A 27,363-nucleotide genomic window follows, 5' to 3' on the forward strand; every position below is an offset into this window, starting at 1 on the left:
GGTCCAGAAGTGATACTGATGCTGCCCCACTGGCTTATGAACCACACTTTTGGGCCACTGCTGAAACAATAAGAGAACATGAATAAAGAAATAAAATCAGAAATCAAATATTTAAAATTCTCCTAAGACTTTTATCTGACAGCGAGTTTACCATCCAAGTGATAATTTGATAGCTGCTCTTGAAACACTTGAGGGCCATAAATAACTGGAATATGTCTGGATGAGATAGGAAATTTGGGAGAGAAAGGAAAAAATGATTCTTAAAATAGGAAGCCAATAAATCATGGGAACATAGGAATATCCATGAAGTATGCAATTGAAAACAAGCAACTCCAATATTCCAGCATTACTCTTAGACCACCCTTCTTGCCCGCAAAATAGCATAACAGAACAGAATGAGCAAACCAAGAAAAACTGGTGTCAAATCATGTAATTCTGCTATGAAGCTACCTCTAATCCACTCCAATCAAATGTCTCTCTCTATATATAGCAACACCACAGACCAAGAATTTGGTGACTTCTAGATCTGGAGATATTCCACATTCTTCCTTGAATGTGTATCTATCTGCATTGTTACATAGACCTGTCCAAATCTCTGGAATGATAAATGATAAAAATCTTTTCTACCATGCACACCACTTTTTCTGAGTTGATGTTTTTATTTCTCCCTGGATTCTTCTCCCATAACATAACCTTACATACCAACAGTTAGACTTTAGCACTGGAATTGTGCTTTTTATATTTTGAGTTCTAGTATCACATTAATCAACAGGGAAAGTAGCCACCAACAATGAGTATTTTAAAATACTGCACACACAAAAAATTGGTTTGGTGGCATATGCCTCTAAGGCCAGGTATTGGGAGCAGGAGTTCATTCAAGGGAAGCACAAGTTTGAGGCCAGTTTGGCATCTAAGCAAGACACTGTTTAAAACTTTAAAAATAAATAATAAAAAATAAAAAGGGACTAGTATTGTTGAAGATTGTGGCCCCAAGAATTGGATGGCTGCATTGCATTTCTTGGCTCTTTTATTCTTGCAGAAGCAAATTTCAGATAAGACATAAAATTCAGTTAAAATATGACAAAATTTATTAGTACAGAAAACACTAGAAGAGGAAGAGAAAATGCAATATCTCTGAGAGAGGGACCTCATATCCCCTTTGCTCTCCAGTGTTTTTTTGGCGGCATTTGGGGTACAAACTGAGGTTCTTTTATATACTAAACACATGCTCTTACACTGAGCTACATCCTCAGTCTTAGAGGATAGTATTTTGTTAAAAAGACATTGCTTAATGTGTGCATCAATGCTAAGGCTTTCCTATTATCAAATTGATTGCACATACACATGTAGAAAAAAAAAAATAGTGGTCTGAATTTCCTGACTGCAGATCTAGTTCCTAACTCCCTGAACTTTGTTTTGATGCTTCAGGGTAATACAGGGCACATTTAATTTTAACTGCTGTGACATCAGACAAAATAATTTGACAATACAAAAGCAAACTTCCTGCAGGTCCCTTCATGTAACTGAGAAAGTATCTGAGGCAGAGGGGGAAAGCACCATTCATTCAAAACCTCTGTACCTCAGTCTACTGAGGTATCACAACTCACACTCTATACCTCAGACTACTGAGATATGACATTTATGGGGAAGCTCAGAAGCACACAAATTGATCTGAAATTAATTTTATTTATGTTCACATCACTGTTGTTTCAAATAGCCCATGCAAAAATAAAAACAAAGGAACTGCAAAGAACACAAATATCTATATTAGAAAATGATAGAATGAATCATAATATAAACATTGGATGGAATACCACACAGTACCCCTTGACACACAACCATGATTCCTTCCTTCTTTAAATTTATATTTAATTTATATACCATAACAGTCATCATTTGAAATATACATTCTGAGCTAGGAAGGTGTTATATTCCTGTAGTCATGAGTATTCGTAAGTTGAGAATGGAGGAATACAAGTTGAAGGTCAGCCTCAGAAATTTTGCAAGATACCACTTCAAAAATAAAACCAAACATAAATCAGTGATACAGTGCTTGCAAACCATGAACCAGATCAATTCTGAGAGAGAGAGAGAGAGAGAGAGAGAGAGAGAGAGAGAGAATGAATTGAGATTGATTTAACTACAGGGCACTCTAACACTGAATTTCATCTCTATCATTTTTAAAATTATATTATCCATAAGTCACTCAGGTTGGCCTTGAACTTGAGATGCTCCTGCCTCAGTCTCCGGAGTCACTGGGCATACGCTGCTATGCCTGGCACTGTCCTTTCAGCCATTTCTCTCTTTAAACCATATTAAGCATAATAAATGGCATTAAGTGCATTCACATAACTGCATATCCATACCAACGAAGTCAAACTTTTTAGTCACCCCAAGTAGAAACCCAATGAGCTCTAAACACTCAATCTCTCTCTTCAACCAGTTTCTGATAACCATCACTCTATTTTCAATGAATAAAATTGGCATTCCATATATCTCATTTAATTTGAATGGATAGTATTTGACTTTTCCCTGACTTATTTCACATAGCAAAATGTTTCCAAGAATCAGCCCCATTTTAGCCAGAATTCCAGGCTCGAATCTGGGAACATGGAGGTAAAAAGCACAAAGTGAAAACAGCTGGAAATACTGTCTCATTTATTTATATACTAAGGTTGCACAATTGGCCTGTGGAGTTATACACCAAAGTCTATGAATGTTATCAGAGAGATGTTATGACAATAGGTCTTGGATACTTTCTTCCTAAAGTATGCAAGGCAAGAAGTAATCTTGATATATCTGTGCATTTTATTTTGAAAAGGGTTCTCATTGTTCCAGGTACCCAAAGACAGATGATGCCATGCTCCCTCATTACTTCTGAATGGGAAGAAAAATTTTATTGCCTGGTAGAAAGATGTTTCTCATTTTCCACAGTGAATAAGCCCTGACTCCTCATGTCATGCTAGTCTTGTATCTCATTGTGTAGCCAGAGATTCATAGTTCTATGAGCTTACCTGATTATTTTGGTAACCAAACTCAAGTGGATTCACTTCTTGGGGGGAATTGAATTGGAATAGTTACCACTAGGCTGAGGGTGTAGTTCAGAAATGGACCACTGGCCTAGCATGTGTGATGCCCTGAATTTCAACCTCACAAGAAAAACAAAGTAATATAAAACGAAAAACCTCCAAAACCAGAAAGAAAAATAATGTTCATATACAGCAAAGCTTATTTGTAGCAAATACGGACACAAGTAATCTTTTTCAAAGAAATGACACCCTAGTTTGAGGAGAGCGTGTACTTTTTATGGTATGATGAATTTTTTAGGAAAGAATATTTAGTACATTTAGAGATTAAGACACATTACCCCAGATCATTAAAAAATGTTTTATTCTACATTAAATGGTATTAATATATGGCTTAATTTCTTCCATGGGTGAAGATGAAACCACTGCCCGGGTAAAGAGAATAGTGGCTCCATTGGTTCCCTTCATTTTCAGGGATGGAGACCTAGCTCCTCAGAGTATTGTGGTCTTCAGAGAGGGAATTACCTTGTCTTATCAGATGAATCAGGTTCAATCCAGGAAGGCTCAGAATAGCAAGATTCCTTTGATTACACATGACCTATTTAAAAAAGAATTCCTTGGTATTCATAAAATATGCACTATAGTTTCCTAATCTCTGGGGTCTTCATAATCCTCCTGAATGGGAGATTTTATGACTCTTCAGAATATCAGGGTTCATAACAGTCCTGTCACTCTATGAGGTAAATGTAAATGTTGAAATTCAAGATACTGATATATGGGCCTAACTTTCATGTTGATACACCCTTTCCATTCCTCCATGATTACAAACTAAGAAAAGTATAAAAATCTGGTTTATGCAAATTATATCCTTCAAATGTTAAGGTATAATTAAAATCTTGAAAATAATTAATGGAGAGATTACAACACTATGTATCAAATAGTATGTCTGTTATCTATATCCTTTAATAAAAGGGAATAGAGTAATATCTGTGACATAAGTATGTGACTCAATACATGACAATGTTAATCTATTAGAAACCATTGACATTTATAAACAACTCACATACAAAATATGAATATGTATTAGGGAAGAATAATATTACTGTAGATTAGGTGGAGGGAAGTGAAGAGACAGGAAGGATAGGGATGTGGGGTTAGGAAAGATAGTAGAATGAAACTGACATTATTACTATATGTATATATGTGACTACATGACCAATATAATTCTACAGCATATAGAGACAAATGACAAATTGTATCCATCTATATATGATATATGAAATGCATTTTATTGTTATGTGTAACTAATTAAAACAAAAAAAAATTATTAAAAAAATCCAGGAAAATAATAAGAAAAACTGGTAATGTTGGGCACCTTAATTCTATAACACTTCACCATCATACATGATAGAGTTTATGGTAGAGGTTCTTAATGACATTCATGAAAGACTCAGTTTATAGAGACTCTTATTAGTAGCATGTGTTGAATTTTATCTATTGTATCTGATATTCACAAAAAGGATCATAAATCCTTTAATATGCATTGTGATCTACTATCTTAATAGTTTTTTCTACTCTACAGTCCCATGGTCAATCCTATTTGGTTATACATAATCCGGTTTCTAATATACTACTAGATTTAATAATTGACATTTTAAGAAATAAACTTATTCAATTTGTAAGTGTTAAAAAAATTTTGAATATGTGAAAATGCATTCTAAGGTGGATGTCGTGGCCCACATCCCTGCAATCCTAGTGAACTGGGAAGAGTTTCAGAAATTCAAAGGCAGCCTCAGCAACATAGTGACACCCTAAATTTAAAAATAAAAAAAAAGAAAAAGAAAAAGCAGGTAATGTAGCTCCGTAGTTAAGTGCCCGTGAGTTCAATTCAGAGTACAAAAAATAAAATAAAAATTTAGGCAAAAAAATATGAAATTCTGATATAATCAGTTATGTGAGTACTGTTTTCTGTCTTTTTCAAAAGTGGGTATTAAGTAATCATTGTTGAAGTATAAGACATTGATATCCTTTCAGAAATTAGCTATGTGCACTATACTATAATATTTTTAAAAATTTCATTACTTCCACCATATCAGCTAATGATGTTTAATAAATTGCAATCAAATTGAAGAAATTAACCCATTTCTATATTAAAATATTTTTTCTTTCTTAAAAATTCTCTCACACATCAAGATATGAAGTAAAGATAGAAATTTATTATGCTGTTAAAATATTTGCTAAGTTTTTAAAATTTCTTGTAAATATTTCATTCATATCTAAGGCATATATATAAGTTGAATAAATGTTGCTCCACCTTCACTATTTGGTTTCAAATGCTGAAGAAAGTTGGATATTTGAATGAAGACTTGGACACATTTAAATTTTTGCACTATGAATTTCCTAGTCTTCCGTAATGTATGAGCAATAGCTATGAACTTATAAGACTTTCTCCATTTATACATTTCCAAAACTAGGAATTATCAGTTGCTGAGTAAGTAGCCAAAAACTGATAGACTTATCTCTGCTGATTCCTCTGTTTGGCACATGTTCTCATTAATAGGGCTTCTCTGCAGTACAAATACTTTAATATTCATAAAGCTTAAATATTTGATTAAAAGATTTCCCACATTCTTCACATTAGTTGTTCTTCTCGCCAATATGCATACTGTGATAATGAACAAAGTCTGGTCTTTGAGAAAGAATTTTGTCACATTGTGCAAATTTGTATTGCTTCTATCAATTGTGAACTCTCTGGTGGTGAATAATGTGTGACCTTTGATAAAAAGACTTGCCAAATTTTTCACATTTATAGGTCTTTTCTCTAGTGTGAATTCTCTGGTGGCGAATAAGGTTTGATCTCCGACGAAAAGCTTTGCCACATTCTTCACATTTGTAGGGCTTCTCCCCACTATGAATTCTCTGGTGTTCAATAAGGTGTGGCTTTTGATAAAAAGCTTTTCCACATTCTTCACATTTGTAGGGCTTTTCTCTGGTATGAATTCTCTGATGGCGAATAAGGTGTGATCTTTGATTGAAAGCTTTGCCACATTCTTCACATTTATAGGGCTTCTCTCCAGTGTGAATTCTCTGGTGGCGAAAAAGTTCTGATCTGTGGGAAAAAGCTTTCATACATTCTTCACATTTGTAGGGCTTCTCTCCAGTATGAATAATCCAGTGGTGGATAAGTTGGGATCTTTTACAAAAAGCTTTGCCACATTCTTCACATTTGTAGGGCTTCTCCCCACTATGAATTCTCCGGTGTTCAATAAGGTGTGGCTTTTGATAAAAAGCTTTTCCACATTCTTCACATTTGTAGGGCTTTTCTCTGGTATGAATTCTCTGATGGCGAATAAGGTGTGATCTTTGATTGAAAGCTTTGCCACATTCTTCACATTTATAGGGTTTCTCTCCAGTGTGAATTCTCTGGTGGCGAAAAAGTTCTGATCTGTGGGAAAAAGCTTTCATACATTCTTCACATTTGTAGGGCTTCTCTCCAGTATGAATAATCCAGTGGTGGATAAGTTGGGATCTTTTACAAAAAGCTTTGCCACATTCTTCACATTTGTAGGACTTCTCTCTAGCATGAATTCTCTGGTGTTGAGTAAGTAATTTTCTTACATAAAAGGCTTTGTTGCATTCTTCACATTTGTAGGGCTTCTTTTTAGAATGAATTATCTGGTGGTGAATAAGGTGTGATTTTTGACAAAAAGCTTGGCTACATACTTCACATTTGAAGGGCTTCTCTCTGGTATGAATTCTATGGTGGCGAATAAGGTGTGATTTCTGATAAAAAGTTTTCCCACATTCTTCACATTTGTAGGGCTTTTCTCCGGTATGACTTCTCTGGTGGCGAGAAAGTTCTGATCTACGGGAAAAAGTCTCAATACATCCTTCACATTCTTTGGGCTTCTGTCTAATATGAATTCTCTCATGGCGGATAAGGTGAGATTTTCGATAAAAAGCTTTGCCACATTCTTCACATTTGCAGGGTATCTCTCTAGCATGAATTCTCTGGTGTTGTGTAAGTACTTTCCTTACATAAAAAGCTTTGTTGCATTCTTCACATTTGTAGGGCTTCTCTCTGGTATGTATTCTCTGGTGGCAAATAAGGTGTGATTTTTGATAAAAAGTTTTCCCACATTCTTCACATTTGTAGGGCTTTTCTCCAGTATGACTTCTCTGGTGGTGAGAAAGTTCTGATCTGCAGGAAAAAGTTTTGATACATTCTTCACATTTGTAGGGCTTCACTCTGGTATGAATTCTCTCATGGCGAATAAGGTGAGATTTTCGATAAAAAGTTTTCCCACATTCTTCACATTTGTAGGGCTTCTCTCCAGTATGACTTCTCTGGTGGCAAGAGAGTTCTGATCTGCAGGAAAAAGTTTTGGTACATTCTTCACATTTGTAGGACTTCTCTCTGGTATGAATTCTCTCATGGCGAATAAGGTGAGATTTTCGATAAAAAGCTTTCCCACATTCTTCACATTTGTAGGGCTTCTCTCCAGTATGACTTCTCTGGTGGCAAGAAAGTTCTGATCTGCAGGAAAAAGTTTTGATACATTCTTCACATTTGTAGGGCTTCTCTCTGGTATGAATTGTCTGGTGGCGAATAAGGTGAAATTTTCGATAAAAAGTTTTCCCACATTCTTCACATTTGTAGGGCTTCTCTCCAGTATGACTTCTCTGGTGGCGAGAAAGTTCTGATCTGCAGGGAAAAGTTTTGATACATTCTTCACATTTGTAGGGCTTCTCTCTGGTATGAATTGTCTCATGGCGAATAAGGTGAGATTTTCGATAAAAAGTTTTGCCACATTCTTCACATTTGTAGGGCTTCTCTCCAGTATGACTTCTCTGGTGGCGAGAAAGTTCTGATCTGCAGGGAAAAGTTTTGATACATTCTTCACATTTGTAGGGCTTCTCTTTGGTATGAATTCTCTCATGGCGAATAAGGTGAGATTTTCGATAAAAAGTTTTCCCACATTTTTCACATTTGTAGGGCTTCTCTCCAGTATGACTTCTCTGGTGGCGATAAAGTTCTGATCTGAAGGAAAAACTTTTGATACATTCTTCACATTTGTAGGGCTTCTCTCCAGTATGACTTCTCTGGTGGCGAGAAAATTCGGATCTGCAGGAAAAAGTTTTGATAGATTCTTCACATTTGTAGGGCTTCTCTTTGGTATGAATTCTCTCATGGCGAATAAGGTGAGATTTTCGATAAAAAGTCTTGCCACATTCTTCACATTTGTAAGGCTTTTCTCCAGTATGACTTCTCTGATGGCGAGAAAGTTCTGATCTACGGGAAAAAGTTTCCATACATTCTTCACATTTGTAGGACTTCTCTCTGGCATGAATTTTCTCATGGCGAATAAGGTGTGATTTTCGATAAAAAGCTTTGCCACATTCTTCACATATGCAATGCCTCTCTCCAGTATGACTTCTCTGGTGGCGAAAAAGTTCTGATCTGTGGGAAAAAGTTTCCATACATTCTTCACATTTGTAGAGTTTCTCTCTGGTATGAATTCTCTCATGGCGAATAAGGTGTGATTTCCAATAAAAAGCTTTGCCACACTTTTCACATTTGTAGGACTTCTCTCTACCATGAACTCTGTGGTGTTGTATAAGTAATTTTCTTACATAAAAAACTTTATTGCATTCTTCACATTTGTAGGGCTTCTTTTTAGAATGAATTATCTGGTGGCGAATGAGGTGTGATTTTCGATAGAAAGCTTTGCCACATTCTTCACATTTGTAGGATTTCTCTCCAGCATGAATTTTTTGGTGTTGAATAAGTAATTTTCTTACATGAAAAGCTTTGTCACAGTCTTTACAATTGTACAGGTTCTCTCCAGTATGAATTCTCTGTTGGCAACCAACGTGTAATTTTTGATAAAAAGCTTTGCCATATTCTTCCCATTTATAGAGCTTCTCTCTGGTATAATTTCTCAGGTGAAATGTAAGTGAGATTCTTTCATAAAAAGCCTTTCCACATTCTTTACATTTGTATGCCTTCTCTCTGGTACAAATTCTCTGGTGAAGAATAAAGTGTGATTTTCGATAAAAAGCTTTGCCACAATCTTCCCACTTGTAAGGCTTCTCTCCATTATGAAGTTTTTGAAATTCAGAAAGTTTTACATAATGATTTAAGGATTTGTCATACTCTCTAAAATTGCAGAATCTCTCTTTGATATGAATTTTTTGCTGTTCAGTATCAAATGAACTTTGAACAAACGCTTTGTCACATTCATTATATTTGTAGGTATTGTGACAGCTATGCCATCTCAGGTGTTTAGAAAGAAATAATGAGTAAGTGTGGACTTTCTCACAATTGTTAAAATCGCATGTTTTGGCATAAGCAGAAATTATTTCTTTATTGCAGAATAATGGATATTTAGTAGAGAGATTCTCAAAATCATCTCTTTTAGAAATTTGTCCTTCAGTACTAAATTTCTTGTCTATTGAAATGTTTGACTGGAAGTTTAAATCAGTGTTATCTTTGAAATTAGTGAAGTTAAAAGTTGAAATGTGAACTAGATTTCTTTTCACATTTTCCACATTTTCATTAAGAAAATATATATGCTCCAAAAATTGCTGGGCGTTTATTTGTAAAGATACATATAAATCCTGAAAAGTGACTGGCCTATGTTGAATTATTTTCTGAGATATTAAATGTTCTTGATGTCCCCCGACAGTGTAATTTTCATTACAAATCTTCATAGCTAATTCATTTTGTCCCGTATTATAAAATTTCTGACTTTCATTCTCACATTCAGTTTTCCATATTTTCCTTATTTGTATAGAGTTAATATTATGTTCTTCATTCCTTATATCCTCTTCTGTTGAAAATTCATGGGAATTATGAGAAGTCATGGCTGAAATATAAAAAAAAATTGGTAAGTATTTTACCTACTAATCAGGAATAAATGTTTTGCAAATATCACATATGAAATTATAGCAATGTCTTGACACCAGGAGGGTAGCAGAATACAAAATCCAAACACATTATTATTCCTAATACATTTAAACTAAATAAAAATGTACAGACTAATTACCTTGTTGGAACTGCCCAAACCATCTGAGAGATCACAGTATCCAAGATGAGAATATTACAAAGAGAAATATATTAGAGGAAAAGAAATGTGTATTTTTATCAACCACACTATATCCATGTCTATAGTATAGCATTGAGAAGGTATAAAAAAATTACCATCTCCATTTTCTGAGCAGAAAAAGAAAATATATTAAAAATGCAAACATTTGTGGTTTTCTTGGGATTGTTTGAAAGCTGGTTTCTTCTAACATTACACAGAGATCTGGAGATAACATGAAAACAAGTTGAGAGGCATTAAATACCTGGCAGACTATACCCATATTTCCTGAATGAAGCTAACAGATGGCAATCAAGATAAATGACTAGCATTCAACAAATTGTGCTGGGAAAACTGGAAATCCAGATGCAACAAAATGATATCGAATCCCTATTTCTCACCATGCACAAAAGTTAACTCAAAATGGATCAAGGATCTAGGAATCAAACCAGAGACTCTGTGTCTAATAGAAGAAAACGTAGGCCCTAATCTCTATCATATGGGTTTAGGCCCCAAGTCCTTTAATAAGACATCTATGGCACAAGAATTAAAACCAAGAATCAACAAGTGGAATGAATTCAAACTAAAAAGTTTTTTCTTAGCAAGAGAAAGCAGTATGGAGATTCCTTGGAAAGCTGGGAATGGAACCACCATTTGACCCAGCTATTCCTCTTCTTGGACTATTCTCAAAAGACCTAAAAATGGCATACTACAGGGACACAGCCACATCAATGTTTATAGCAGCACAATTCCCAATAGCTAGACTGTGGAGCCAAACTAGGTGCCTTTCAATGGATGAATGGATAAAAAAAATGTGGCCTTTATACACAATGGAATATTACTCAGCACTAACAAAGAATAAGATCATGGCATTTGCAGGAAAATGGATGGCATTAGAGAAGATTATGCTAAGTAAAGTTAGCCAATCCCCCCAAAACAAATGCCAAATGTTTTCTCTGATATAAGGGGGTTGACTCATAGTTGGGTAGGGAGGGGGAACATGGAAGGATTAGATAAATTCTAGATAGGGAAGAGGGTGGGAGGGAAAGGGAGAGGGCAGGGGATTAGCAAGGGCGGTGGAATGTGATGGAAATAATTATCCAAAGTACATGTATGAAGACTTGAATGGGATGTCAACATACTTTATATAAGGGAGGTGACACAAAATGGGGTAGGGGAAAAGAGCATATGAAGAAATTACCTCTAGATAGGAAAGAGAGGTGGGAGGGAAAGGGAGGGAGAATGGGAATTGCATGGGGGGGGGAAGGAGACCCCCTTCGTTATACAGAATACCTGTATGATGATGTAAGGGGGAAAAAAAGAAGTGAGTCACATTAGGTTGGGTAGAGAGAAGTGATGGAAGGGGAGGGGAGTGGAAGGGGGGAATGGAAAGACAACAGAATAAAATAGACATTATTATTGCTGTGGGTATATATGTGACTGCAAGACCAATGTAATTCTGCAACGTGTACATTCAGAAAAATGAGAAATTATATCCCATCTGATTCAAATGTATGATATGTCAAGATCATTGTACTATCATGTATAACTAATTAAAACAAACAAACAAAAAACAATATATTAGGAATTGAACATTATGATAGTGAGAGACGAAATTGACCAAACAAAAAATAACCATTAGAAAGAAGTTTAATGAGCTAAAAGCAGAGAAATACTGTTAATAGAAATAAATAAAAATTGTATTTGTGAAAAATTTCATAAGGAACAGAGAGAGAGTCAGGGGTGGTTGTGCATAGCTGACATTGAGACAAACAGTTTATAAGTGGAAGGCAGTCTCAGAAACTTAGTGATCTCTTGTAAAAAAAAATTTGAAAACAGCTATGGATAGAAAGTAGTAGTATATCAACTTTAAGTTCCAACTGCAGTACCAACAAATAGGTGTGACAAGTTTTAACTAAGAGAAATAAAACAGAAACTACAGTCCAAAATTTCAATAATCTACAAGTGTGAAATACAGACAATCTCAAACTACATTCTATTCAAATTTTAAAAATTTACAAAAAGGGAATCTTGAGAACACCACTAGAAAAAACAACATATCACCTAGGAAGAAAGTCCTACGTAATCAATCATGAATTCTTTTAAAATACAGAATGGTATTTAGGAGTATTATCAAAGAAGTGAAAGAATAAGATTACAAACTGCCGCAGTCTGGCTGGGCACAAATCACGAGCCACTTAAACAGGAACAAACTGTTTCTGAACTCCACCAGCACACTCCACATACGCTCCCCGGGAATTCTCACGAATGCCACGTGGCTCCTCCAGAAACCAACAACCAGAAAATCTCTCTTCCGGAAATCCCTTCTCACGGACTTCCCCGACCAATGGGAACTCTCCGGGAATCCCCACGAGAACTCTAAAGTAGCGCGAGAACTCCAAAGTAGCAGGCCAAGGCGGACAATAAAGTTCTAATATATAACAGAATCAATCCAGTATCATCATAATGGCTTGCGTCTCAACCAATACTATTGGCAAAATGCCAGGGGCCATTCCGACTCAGCTGTGCCTCTCAGCGTCTCCCCCCTACGGTTTAATTAAACAACAAGCAATGTGGCCTAGGGACCGTGCCTGTTAGGTTGTCCAATACACATATGGTTCTTACCCGTCATTGGATGAGCTGACCTCAAAAGTCAGCCTCCTGTCTTAGGTTGGTACCACTGCAATTAGATCTTACCCGTCACTGACTACCAGTCCAGCATACAGCTATACTTGTGGATAGGCCTTTGCACCAGTGCGGGGGTGAGGTTCTTTGCCTCACCTCTGTTAGCCCCCAAATTTTAGACCATCACTAGCAGAAGGGAGGAGGATGCAAAATGCCATGACACCAAGCCAAATGACGGCTCTTTTTGGAAAAATTGTACCACTGATGACATCATCAGCAAAGATACCCCAGCACTACCACAATTCGATGCCCCAACAGATAGTTCACAATGCATACAAGTAATACATAGTCCAGGCAAGTTCTGCAAGCAGTTCAAAGCAGAGGAATCCATCAATATGTCCATTTCCTCCCAAAGTAAATCAACTCCTTGATTGAGGATTACGTGTTGAGTTATTATTCATTGATGTATCAGTTTATACAGTTTACTGTGATAGCTATTGAAAGATTGGTTTTATCTTCACTGGCACTAGGGTGAAGATAGGAATTCTGGCAATGATGGCTAAAAAAAAAATTATGTAACATTTCAACAGGTACTAAGAAAACAATTTTCTGAGCAGTTTACATTACCCTGAACAGAATTATTAAATATAATGAAAGGGAAAGGTGAAAGTAAACAAACAGATCTTTTTAACCTCCTTATTTGTTCACCTATTAAAACATTCTCAACAGCTGTTTACCCAATTTAAATTAAACCATGTAAATCACGTGAATAAAAAAATAAGGATCCATTTTTTCATGAGCGCCCCTCAAATATGATATATGGACATACATACAGACAGACACAAAACACAAGTATGCACACATAACATACAACACATAAGACAATAGTAAAGGCCATGTAGCTTTACACAGGTGAAATCTCCATTGCAATGTTTAAAAACTCCACAGTCAAAAAATAGAACTGATCGGAGAAACATTCACATAGGTCTGTATGAGCTAAAAAATAAAATAGAACTTTATGATGTGGGAAAGGGCAATAATAAAATAGATATTGAAAAAAAAGCATCCTGGTTACCACCTAGGTTTGACTCTTCTTTTGATATCCCATCCTTTTTTCTGTTATCCGATCCTTTTTTCTGTAACTTGCATATGGGTCTGAAGGTATTCCCACAAGAAAGCCCCAAGGTTTTTTACATTTGAAATAGGCCTTAATGATGTTCATTATTCATTAGCCTCCGGGTGTGGGAGAATCACTGTTGCAGATGTAAGAATAGCCAAGCTGGAGCTCTGGATATCAGCTATTACGGATTTGAGTCAAATCATCTTCTTTTTAGTCTGTAGATATCACTTTGGTTAGTCTCTCTGGAATCCAAATCAACTGCTGTTCTACCTGTGGAAACACACATACAAAACCCCGACTCGAGACAATCACTGGGTCAGGACCTTTCCATTCTCCTGTTAGAATATCCATCCAAAGTACCTTAGGCTTATGCACATTTTTTGGATACATATGCCTTTCTGAAGCACTAAGCCCTGATGAATCCAAATTTAAAAAGTTTAGAGTAAAAAGGGTAATTTTAAGTTTACCTTTGGGGGATATATATACCCCTTTCAAATTCCCCTCTTTTTGCTTTAATAAGTACATTTTAATAGTTTGATAAGCTCTTTCAACTATGCCTTGTCACTGTGGATTGTATGGGACTCCTGTTATATGAGTAATGCCAAATGATGAGCAAAATTGTTTAAAAGAGGTAGAAGTATAAGTAGGACCATTATCTGTTTTTAACTGTTTTGGAATGCCCACAGTGGCAAAATTTTGTAAGCAATGAGCTATAATATCTTTAGTTTTTTCTCCGGCATGAAGGGAGCCCATCAAAAATCCAGAAGAAGTATCAACTGTAACATGCAAATATTTTAATTTTCCAAATTCTGGCAAGTGTGTGACGTCCATTTGCCAAATATGGTTAGGTATCAATCCTCTAGGATTGACTCCAATATTAACTTGTGGTAAAAAGGTCACACAATTTTGACATTGTTTTATTATTTGTCTAGCTTGCTCCTTAGTTATTTTAAAATGCTTTTGTAAAGTATTAGCATTGACATGGAACCTTTTATGAAAATTTATAGCTTCTTCTAGTGTAGAAAAAATATGTATGTCATGTGTAGTTTTATCTGCTAAATCATTGCCCAAACTAAGGGCTCCAGGCAATCCTGTATGTGCTCTGATATGTCTTATAAAGAATGGATCTTTTCTGTCCCAGATTAGACTTTGTATAGGGGAAAACAAAGAAAAAACAGTAGAGAAAGGGGAAATACTACCAGCAACTTCAAGGGATACTATAGCATTAACTATATACTGACTATCAGAAAATAAATTAAATACAGAATCTTTAAACATCACAAAAGCTTGTAATATTGCATTAAGCTCTACCTTTTGAGCTGATTGTTTGGGTTCTAAAAATGTAAAAGTTTGATCAGGGGTAACTACTGCTGCTGTACCATTATTTGACACATCAGTGAATATATTTGGAGCAATCCTCAACAGCTGTTTACCCAATTTAAATAAAACCATTTAAATCACGTGAATAAAAAAAATATTTGGATCCATTTTTTCATGAGCGCTCCTCATATACGATATATGGACATACAAACATACATACAACACAAAACACAAGTGTTCACACATAACACACTACATACAACACATAACATAATAGAAAAGGCCTTGTAGATTTTCACAGGTGAAATCTCCATTGCAATGTTTAAATACTCCACAGTCAAAAAATAGAACTGATCAGAAAAACATTAACCTAGGCCTGTATGAGCTAAAAAATTAAAATAGAACTTCATGATGTGGGAGAGGGCAATAATAAAATAGATATTGAAAAAAGCACACTAGTTACCACCTGGGTTTGACTCTTCTTTTGATATCCCATCCTTCTTCCTGAATGCATATGGGTCTGAAGGTATTCCCAGAAGCATGCCCCAAGGTTTTTTACTTTGAAATAAGCCTTAATGGTGCTCATTAGTCATTAGCCTCCAGGTGTGGAAGAACCACTGTCGCAGATGTAAGGATAGCTAAACTGAAGTTCTGGATATCAGCTCTTATGGATTTGAGCCAAGTCATCTTCTTTTTGGTCTGTAGAAATCGCTTTAGTTAGTCTCTCTGGAATCCAAATCAGTCTTCTACTGCTTTTGTTGTTGATTTGTTCTTCTTTTTCTAGGGCTTTGAGATGTAGTGTTATGTCATTCATTTGTTGACTTTTTATTCTTTTAATGGATGCACTCAATGCAATAAACCTTCCTCTTAGTATGGCCTTCATAGTGTCCCAGAGATTTTGATATGTTGTATCCATGTTCTAATACCAAAACCCCCACAAATAATGCAATCAATAAATGGGCTAAGGAACTGAACAGACATTTCACAGAAGAAGAAACACAATTGATCAGCAAATATATGAAAAGGTGTTCAACATCTCTAGCAAATAGAGAAATGCAAATCAAAATTACTCTAAGATTTTATCTCACTTCTGTCAAAACGGCAATCATCAAGAATACAGGAAACAATAAATGGTGGCAAGGATGTGATGAAAAATGTACACTCATACATTGCTGGTGGGATTACAAATTGGTGCAACCACTATAGAAAGCAGTATGGAGATTCATCAGAAAATTGGGAATGGAACTACCATTTGACCCAGCTATCCCACACCTTGCTTTAAGTCCTAAGGGACTTAAAATCAGCATACTATAGTGATGCAGCCACATCAATGTATATAGCAGCTCCATTCAGAATAGCTACACTATGGAACCAATCTAGGTGTCCCTCAATAGATGAATGGATTAAGAAAATGTGGTACATATAAACCATGGTCTATTACTTAAAGTAATAGAAAAATTATGGCATTCTCCAGTAAATTTTTAGTTTGACAATATCATGCTCAGCAAAATAAGCCAATCCCACAAAACCAAAGGCTGAATGTTTTCTCTGATATGCAGATACTAATACACAGTTAAGCAGGGGCACTAGGGGGAAAAAAAAGCATTACATTAGATTAAGTAGAGGGAAAATGATGGGAGGCAAGGGGAGTTGTGGGGACAGGAAAGACAGTAAGATGAAACAGACTTTATTACCATAAATATATATGTGCCTGCAAGACTAATATGATTCTGCAACATATACACTCAGAAAAATGAGAAATTATATCCCATCTATGTATAATATATCAAAGTGCATAAATGCATTCTACTGTCATGTATAACTAATTAAAACAAATAAGATAGTTAATGGAAATTAGCTATAAAAGTTATAAATCAATAGAATAATTTAAAAGAATATATAAAAATGCTAAATTTTATAATAAAATTTCAAATTAATATTTACCAGGTTCAAATAGTGCAAAGTTACAGTGGTCTTTATAAAATCTCAATGTAAATGATAAAGTAAACACTCATAGAATATTATAAAAGCAAGTGGGAGAGGAATCAAAGCAGGTCACTATAAAAACAAATGAATAAGAAATTACAGCATTAAAAAAGTACAAAAACAATTATAAGAAATAAAAACAACTTACAAAGGAGGACTAAATTCTTCAGTTTTAAAAATTTATTGGATTAAAAATGAATATTTGACTTTAAATGCATTATTACAAAACAGCAATCAAAGCAAAACACTTGGTTAACACAATGGCATCTAACAAAATATGTAATATGTAAAATATGTAATATGTAATCTGCAAGGGACTCTAAATCTAAGGCCACAGTAGGCTGAAAACAAAAAGATACAAGAATGTTACATGAAGTAAAACCAAAAAGATAGGCTGGCAAAATTACAGTATACAAAACACACATTACAACAAAAAGTTATAAGAGATATTGTTTTAAATTAAGAAATACTTTGAAAAGAGTCAAAGGAGAATAGTATAAAATGATAAAAAGAAACTTTCAGAGGGTGGGGTTGTGGCTTGGCAGTAGAGTGCTTCCCTTGCACTTGTGAGGCACTGGATTTGATCATCCACACCACATCATACCCCTCAAATATAAAAACTAAGGTTGAGAAAATTGAATAAGAAAATAGAAAGCAACACTATAATATCAGAAAACAAATACCCCCACTTACTCTAAAATAAAGTCAAACAAAATGATAAGTATAAAACAGAAGACTTTGAAAAATATTTGTTTCAAATTAGACTTAAGTACTCAATGTTCTCAATAGCAAATGCATTATTATGCTGAATAGACCAACTTTTAGGGATTAAAACAAAGGTTAACAAATATGAAAACATTAAAATTATGTTCTGAACATCAGAGAATAAAATTAGAAATCCTAAGTGGAAATGATGCTCAAAAATCAATAAACATGTGGCAATTAACTGAATACTCTTGAACATGATTGTGTTCAAGAATCAAAAGATAAAATTAAAATATGTTTGTATTACTCAAAGTTTTATGGAGACTTCAGGTAATATCTATCAAACTCCCAATGTTATTTCTTGCAGAAACAAATAAAGTTCTTCTAAAAATTGCATTGAATCTCTAAATTGTATGAATATTTTTGAAATATTCAAAATTCAAACAAAGTGAAATTAATGCTGTTCCATAACTTAAAAGCTTACTAAAACTTATGGTTAATAATAATAATAATAGCTTATTCAGAAAAGAATATAAAATTTTGCATATGGTAATAAGCCCTCACAAATATTTGTACACCAATGTTTGTTACAATATTATTCAACAGATCCATCATGTAGATGCCAACCAAACATTCCTTGAAATGATTGGAACAACACTAAAAGACCAAACATAAGAATAATTGAGATAGATAAAGGAGCACAGATACAAAATAAAGGGATGCACAATCTTTTCAATGACATGATATCAGAAAATTTCCCAAACATAAAAGATGAAATGGAAAAACAAATACAAGAGGCTTATAGGGCTCCAAACGTAAAAAATTGAAGCAGAACCACATCATGACATTTTATAATGAGAATAACTAAGATACAGAACAAGGATAAAATCTTAGAGCCATGAGAGACAAAAAGAAAAAAAAAAGACAGAATGAAACAGAAATTCTTACTGTATGTATACATGTGACTACATGACCAAAATGATACTGTAACATGTCACTCAGAAAAATAAGAAATTATATTCCATCTATATCAAAGTGCATAAATTCATTCTATTGTCATGTATAACTAATTAAAACAAATAAAAAATTAAAAATTATTTAAAAAATATGTATTGGGGTAAATTAGTTTGAATTCTTACCACAGACTGTCAAAACTAGGAGGTCATGGAATAATATATTTTGAGCTCTGTAAGAAAATGGATTACAATGAAGAATTTTATATCCAGCAAAAATAAGTTTCAGATTTCAAGATAAAATAAAAACCTTCAATGATAAACAAAAATTAAAAGAATTCATAACTAGAAAGCCTACAATATAAAACATTCTCAACAAAATATTCCATGAGGATAAAGTGACAAAAAAGTGAAATCTAGCAAAGGGAAGAGCTACATTAAAGCAATAGCCCAGGGCTGGGGTTGTGGCTCAGTGGTAGAGTGCTCCTCTAGCACGTGCAAGGCCCTGGGTTAGATCCTCAGCACCACATAAAAATAAATTAACAAAATAAAGGTATTGTGTACAACTAAAAAATAAATATTTAAAAATAAATAAATAAATAAAGCAATAGCCCAACAAAAGGAAAATTAAGACAAATTAAAAACCAGAAATAAATCAAAATGTCAGGAAATACAAATCATATCCCAATAATAACCTTGAATGTTAATTGCCTACATTCATGCATCAAAAGGCATAGAGTGGGAAATTGGATTAAATAAGACCCAATGAAACGCTGTCTCCAAGACACTCATCTAACAGGCAAAGACATTCATAGACTGAAGGTGAAAGGATGAGGAAACACATATCACTCATATAAATTATGTAAACAAGCAGGGGTTTCCATCTGTATTTCAAATGTCTTCAAGCCAAAGTTACAAAAGTAGGACATTTCATACTATTTAAAGGAATCATATATCAGCAAGACATAACAATTAAAAACATTTATTCCCCAAACAATGGAGTATCTAGCTACAAACAAATCCTTCTCAATTTTAAAAATCAAATAGACTGTAACACCATAATACTGGGTGACTTTAATACATCACAATAATACTGGGTGACTTTAACACATCACATCTCATCACTCAATAGATCCTCCAAATAAAACAAAGTCAAGAAGCTATAGAACTGAAAAATAAAATTATTAACATACACTTAATGGATACACATAGAATGTTTCATCCATCATAACCTGAATATACTTTCTTCTCAGCAGCACAGAGTTCTTTCTTTAAAATACACCATATCTTATTTATTTATTTTTATGTGATGCTGAGGATCAAACCCAGGGCCTCACATGTGCTAGGCAGGCGCTCTACCACTGAGTCACAACCCCAGCCCATAAAATACACCATATCTTATGCCACAAAGTAACTCTTTAGTAAAAGATAATAATATATATCATAGTAAAAATAATAATATATAAAATAATGAAATTAGTAAATAAAGATAAAATGGAGAGAAAATAATACACTCCTCAGTAATACACTATTGAATGATGAATGGATAGTAGAAGAAATCAAGGATGAAATAAGAAAATTCTTAGATGTAAATGAGAACATTGATTCAACATATCAAAAACTCTGGGACAATATGAAGGCAGAACTAAGAGGAAAGTTTATTGCACTGATCTCAATCATTATATGAAAAGTTAACAAATAAATGTTATATAACATTATATCTCACAGACCTAGAAAAAGAAAAAGCAATCAATGCCATAAGCATTAGAAAACAGGAAATAATTAAAATCAGAGCTGAAATCAATGAAATTGAAAAAAAATAAAACAAATGAAAAACTGACAGAACAAAAGGTTGTTTCTTTAAAAAAGAATTGGATAAACCCTTAGATATTCTAATGAAGAGAAAACTTGAATTACTAAAATATGTGATAAAAAAGGAAATATCAAAATGAACATGTCTGAAATACATGAGTATTTTGAAAATGTATACTTCAATAAAATATAAAATCTTAAAGACATCAACAAATTTCTAAAGACATATGACCTACCCAAACTGCGTGAGGAGGTCATAAACTATATAAACAGATCAACTTCAAGTAATGAAATATAAAATGTCATCAAATATCTACCAAGCAAGAAAAGTACAGGACCAGATGAATTCTCAGCTGAGTTTTATGTGATCTTCAAAAAAAAAAGAACTAACACCTATACTCCACAAAGTATTCCATGAAATAGAAAAGGAGGTAAACTTTCTAAACTCATTCTATGTGGCTAATATCACTCTAATATCAAAACCAGTCAAAGTTGCATCATGGAAAGAAAACTTTAAGCCAATAACTCTGATGAATATGAATGCAAAAGTACTCAATAAACTGGCAAGTTGCATATAAAAACATATATAAAAGATAGTGCACCTGGATCAAGTGGAGTTCATCCCAGGAATGCAGGGTTTGTTCAACATATGAAAATCAATAAAAATAATTCATCATATCAATAAACTGAAAAACAAGAATCATATAATAATCTCAAGAGATGCAAATAAAAGCATGTGAAAAAAATACAGCACCTCTGCATGGTCAAAACACAAGAAAAACTAGGAATATTAGGAACATATCTCAACATCATAAAAACTTTATGTGCTAAACACAAGGGCAGTACAATTTCAAACAGAGAAAAATTGAAAGCTTTCCCTCTAAAAACTGGAAAAAGACAAGGATGCCTTCTTTCACCACTTTTACTCAACATCGTCCTTGAAACTCTAGCCAGAGCAATTAGAAGACAGAAATTAAAGGGATACATACAGGTAAAGAAGATCTCCAACTATCACTATTTACTGATGACACAATTCTATATTTAGATAATCTAATAAATTCCACCATAAAACTACTAGAACTAATAAGTGAATTCATAAAAGTAGCAGGATATAAAATTAACACCTGTACATAGGGCATGGTGGTGCAAGCTTGTAATCCCAGTGGCTTAAGGAGGCTGATGCAGGAGGATCACAAGTTCAAAGTCAGCCTCAGTAAAAGAGAAGTGCTAAGCAACTCAGTGAGACCCTGTCTCTAAAGAAAACACAAAATAGGGCTGGGGATGTGGCTCAGTGGTTGAGTGCCCTTGAGTTTAATCCAAGGTACCTGACCGTCACCCTCCAAAAAAACAAAAAACAAAAAACAAAAAAAAACAACAACAAATTAACACCTGTGAATCAAATGTGTTTGTATATATCAGTGATGAATCCACTGAAAGATAAATTAGAAAGACTAACCCATTCACAATAGCCTTAAAAATAAAAAGTACTTGGGAGTCAATCTAACAAACGAGGTAAAAGAGCTTTACAATGAAGACTAAAGAATACTAAAGAAAGAAAGTGAAGTGGGACATAGATGATGGAAAGATCTCCCATGCTCCTGGATAGACAGAATTAATAGCCTTATTACCCAAAGCATTACACAGATTTAATGCAACTCCTATTAAAATCCCAATGACATTCTTCCTAGATATAGAAAAAGCAATCATGAAATTAATTTGAAAAAATAAGAGACCCAGAATAGCCAAAGCTATCCTTAGCAAGAAAAGTGAAGTAGGAGGCATCAAATACCAGAATATATAGTACAGAGTGATAGTAACAAAAACAGCATTGTTTTGACACCAAAACAGACACATAGACCAAAGACACAGAATAGAAGATATAGGAATAAAGCCACACAAATACAATTATCTCATACTAGACAAAGGTGCCAAAAAGTTTCACTGGAGAAAAGATAGCCTTTTCAACATATTGTGCTGGGAAAAATGGAAAGCCACATGTAATGATATAAAATTAAAAATATCTCTCTCACACTGCACAAAACTCAACTTAACATGCATCAAAGACTTAGGCAGTACAAGAAAGAGACCCATTGCCTACTAGAAGAAAATGAAGGCCCAAATCTTCACCATGTTGGCCTAGGATCTGACTTTTTTAACAAGACTCCTAAAGCATAAAGAAGTAATATCAAACATCAATAAATGGTATTGTACTGAACAAAAATCTTTCTCAGCCAAAGAAACAATGATGTGAAGACAGAGCATACAGATTGGAAGAAAATATTTACACATGCACCTCAGGTAATTAATCTCTAGGATTTGTAAAGATTTCAAAAAAAATGAACACATAAATAAATAGATAGATAGATAGATAAAACAGCCCAATTAATAAATGGACTAAAAAACTTAACCAACATTTCACAGAAGTATAATCAATCAACAAATATATGAAAAAAATTCAACATCTCTAGCAATTAGAAAAATGCAAATGAAAACTAATATTTCAACCCACTCCAGTCAGAATGACAATCATCAAGAATACAGACAACAATAAATGTTGAAGAGGATGTGGGGGAAAATGTATATTTATACTTTTTTTTTTTTTTTTTTTTTTTTTTTGCTGGTGGGATTGCAAATTGGTGCAACTGTTATGAAAAGCAATATGGATATTCCTCAGAAAACTTGGAGTGGAACCAGTATTTGACCCAGCTATCCCACTCCTAGGTTTCTATACACACACACACACACACACACACAAAAAAAAAAAAAAAAAAAAAAAAAAAAAAAAAACTTTAAAATCAGCATACTACAGTGACGTGGCCATGTCAATGTTTAAAGCAGCTCAATTTACATTAACTAAGCTATGGAACCAACTTAGGTGTCCTTTAATAGATGAATGGATAAAGAAAATGTGATATTTGATGGAATATTAGCTTTAAAGAAGAATAAAATTATGGCATTTGCTAGTAAATGGATGGAGTTGGAGAATATTATGCTAAATGAAATAAGCCAATACAACAAAGGCAAAGTCCAAACATTTTCTCTGATATGCAGATGCTAACTCACAATAAGGGGAAAGGGTGTGTTAGGGAAGAATAGAGTTACTTTAGATTGGGTAGAGGGGAGTGGTGGGAAGGAGAGGGGATATAGGGATAGTAAGGATAGTAGAATGAAACAGACATTATTATGTCATGTTCCTATATGACTGCATGAGCAATGTGCTCCTACAATATGTACAATCAGAAAAATAAGAAATTATAACTCATTTATGTAAAATGTATCAAAGTGCATAAATGCATTTTACTATCATGTATAACTAAAACATGTTAAAAAAGATTATATGTAAAAAATAAAATACCTCAAAATAATTTCTTCCTTGACAGAAAAAGAATGCAAAATATTCTGTGAAAGAAATCACTTATAAATATAGCAAAATGATTCTTCATGTACAAGCCTACATCCTTGTGGGAACCTATGGTTTTGATAGTCAGTGTCCACCAGAAGTTCATAATAGAATGTTTAAAAGATGTTTAGAAAATGTTTAGAATTCATAATAGAATGTTTAAAAGATGTTTAGAAAATGTTTAGAAAAGAAATGATTGGGTTTTAAGAGTCTTAACCCAATCAATGCATTAATCCCTGATGGGATTAATTGAAGGCTAGATGGATCCCTGGGGGTGTGAATTTGGGGTGTATATTTTTTATCTGGAGAGTGGAATCTTTTTGTTCTCTCATCATCATAAGAGCTATTTCACTCCACAATGATATTCTGCCTCACTATGAGCCCCAAGGAATGGAGCTGGATGTCTATGGACTGAGATCTCTGATACTGTGAGCTCCTAAAAAAAAACTTTACTTCCTCTACAAAAAAAAAAAAAAAAGTGTATGTGTATATGGTAATAATCCCTCACCTATATTGCAAAATAAGAAATATTTGCACACCAATATTTGTTACAATATTATTCAACAAGTCCATCATGTAGATTCTAAACCAATATCCTTTGAAATTATTGGATAAGGCAATTTGGAACATTGAAACTAGAAAATTTCTTCCATGTCAAGAAGGAAGAAATTTTGCAAAATATATAATAAGGATAAATCTAAAGTACATTATGTTAAATCAGTCACAAACAAAAAGATACATAGGACAGCATTCTGATTATAAGATATCAAAACTAAAAGAAATGATCATAATAGAATTGAGGATGATAATTATTATGGAGGAGACAAACATAAGCCCATGTTTCCATGGTAGATTTTTTTTTTTTTTTTTTTGCCTTTTCAGGTGCAAACTTTCTTTAGATATATTACATAATGATTTGAAATAAGATTACTGGAAGGTACACTTGAAATCCTGAAGATGGCATTTTATTTTATTTATTTTTTTGGTGGCGGGGAAGAGGAGAACTCAGGGGCAAATGACCACTGAGCTACATCCCCAACCTTATTTTTTATTTTCTTTAGAGACAGTGTCTCACTGAGTTGCTTAGCACCTCTCTGAGGCTGGCTTTGAACTTGCGATCCTTCTGCCTCAGTCTTCCAAGCCACTGGGATTACAGGTGTGTTCCACCAAACCTGGATATTTTATGGTTTTGATCAATCACATTAAAATTTCAAAGAAAACATAAAAGAAACAGAATTGCAAATTTTTTAAAAGCTACATTTAAAGAGCTATGGTCTTTATTCTATAAATAAGTAGAAATTCATCAATGTATAGATGATACTTGCATGTATTCTAGGTTTTAGCAATTCTGAGGCAGGATGATTACAAATTCAAGGCTACTTTCAACAACACTGTAAGAAACATTCTTCCAATATAAATGAAAACATAGTTCATTATTAAACCATCCCTGTATTCAATCTATTATATTTACATATAAACAATTTCCATGGATATGTACATTGGCAGGACAAAAAACCAATCTAGATGAAATATAAAAGTTATAAACAGTTGTAATATTTATACAAGCAAGTAAAAGCACAGGTAATTTTTGACAACAGAAACAAATATCATGCATATATTAATTTCAAGCTATATCATCCTAACATGTAAAGTCAAGGAAGTTGCCATTTAATCGATGTGAGGAAACCTACTCTACAACATGAATCCTACTCTATAAAATGACATAAATAATTTTAAAAAAGAAAGAAATTTTATCCCATACAATTGCAAATATCCACGGATATATTATTTTAAAAAACATTTTATATAATGACACCTATGACTATTGACCCCAAAACAGCAGCACTGTGAATGTTCACATTCATTATATGGCAGAAAATATTACAGGAATAGCATTAGAAGTATTCACTAAGAGCTTTGATCAATAAACATAAATAATATCAAAGAAACTACTTTATAAATATTAATAAATTTCAAAGTTTTGACTTAGAGATCTCTAGAAATGTACATAGATTTCTTAGAAACCAACAAATAGTGGAAAAACCTGTTAGACCATGATGATTATAATAAGCAAAGGAGAGTGTTTTTGTTGTTAATTTGAAAGTACTCAAAGGAAAAGGGAGAGGCTTTAAAGAATTTGAAAGCATGATAAACAAGGGGAGACATTCCATGATAACAAGAGAAACAAACCTAAAATTCTGAATATTTTATGTTTTCTGCTGGATAAATTCTCAATAAACATTTAACTTCCTCCTTGATGTTGGGATTCTCAACTGTGTCTTTGACTATGTGAGGGCCACAATATTTTACATCACTGAATTACTCTAAAGTACCACTTATCTAATATGGAGAATATATATCACACCAAGAAAGGAAAAAGAATAAAGACTCAGGGAAATATATTTTATTTTATTTTCTGTATCAAAACATGCCCAATCATTTTCTTTTTTGAAAGCAACAAACTGAATCCATTCATGCAGACCAGAAACTCCCAAGATATATTCTGTGAAGGAAGGAAATTAAATATTGATAATTAATTGGAAAGTATGAAGATAGGCTTACCCAGGAAGACCAGGTTTCTGTAGTTCTCTAACATCACCTCTCTGTATAAATTATGCTGAGCAGGCTCAAGGCACTTCCATTCCTCCTCAGAGAAATAAATGGCCACATCACTAAATGTTAACCAAATCTGAAATGGAAACAGGCAAATAAATAGCACATTGAGCAAATGATCAGTCACACAGGTTTTAATTTGACTGAAGTTGAAATGAGATTTAATAGAAATGGATTGCATGCAGGGAAGTGATTTTAATTATTCAATAACATATTTTTAAACACTGTCATAGTCTATTAGCTAACTCAGTGGAAAGAGAGAAGATTAAATCCAAGAGTCTATATAATTTTCTTTGATGAAATATAATATAAAATTAAAGCATCAACAAAAGAGTATACATTTAATTGCTTTTTATGTTTTAAATTGTATGATCCTCAGAAGAAGAAATTATGGTGATCAAGGGCAATTCTTAATTTTTAATTGTAGAATGATGAATCAAAAATTTACTAAAATGCAGACTTTGATTCAATGGTTCAGTCATGGGGCTTGGATTTATGAATAAGTATCAAGTTCAATAATAATTACAATAACACTGAGACAAGAGAAATTTTTGAATTACAATAAGGGAGATCACTAAGGAAACATTCATTGATACTTGAGTTCAAATATTTAATTGGATTTATGTAAATCATTAAAATAGCAAACACCAAGAAGAATCCACTTAGATCATTCAAATGTATACATATCATTCAAAGAGATTTTCACATTTTATTCTGT

At 33.7% G+C, this 27,363-nt stretch overlaps 1 long non-coding RNA gene across 1 annotated transcript in view; it reads right to left on the reverse strand.

Annotated features, from left to right (window-relative positions):
* Positions 1 to 9,397: 9,397 nt before the first annotated feature.
* The window catches only part of LOC308652121, a 54,391-nt gene continuing 36,425 nt past the window's right edge, over positions 9,398 to 27,363 (reverse strand). The window contains exons 2-3 of the long non-coding RNA XR_014022734.1: positions 26,595 to 26,721; positions 9,398 to 9,895 (exon numbers count right to left, since the gene is read on the reverse strand). This is a non-coding gene — a long non-coding RNA (uncharacterized lncRNA). The remainder of the gene's footprint in view (positions 9,896 to 26,594; positions 26,722 to 27,363) is intronic.

The sequence above is a fragment of the Spermophilus citellus genome (genome assembly GCF_964194105.1).
Source record: "Spermophilus citellus genome assembly, chromosome: 6".
Taxonomy (NCBI): domain Eukaryota; kingdom Metazoa; phylum Chordata; class Mammalia; order Rodentia; family Sciuridae; genus Spermophilus; species Spermophilus citellus.